A 243-nucleotide genomic window follows, 5' to 3' on the forward strand; every position below is an offset into this window, starting at 1 on the left:
GCGCTCGGCGGCCGCGCCCTCCCGCCGCTCCGCTCGGCCCCAGGGACTCGGCGGCCGGGAAGCGCTGCGTGGCGCGGTGGGGACACTCCGCCCGCCGGACACAACACACGCACCCGCCAGTCAGAGACTCCTCGGAGGACAAAGTAGGTGGGAGGAGAGAGAGCAAAGAGAGTTTAAAAAAGAAATAGCAAAAAAAAAAAAAAAAAAAAAAAAAAAAGAAAGGAAACGATCTCTAAATTATGT

Source organism: Malurus melanocephalus, unplaced genomic scaffold (genome assembly GCF_030028575.1).
Source record: "Malurus melanocephalus ecotype Western Australia unplaced genomic scaffold, MMel_1.1 scaffold_88, whole genome shotgun sequence".
NCBI classification, from domain to species: Eukaryota; Metazoa; Chordata; class Aves; order Passeriformes; family Maluridae; genus Malurus; species Malurus melanocephalus.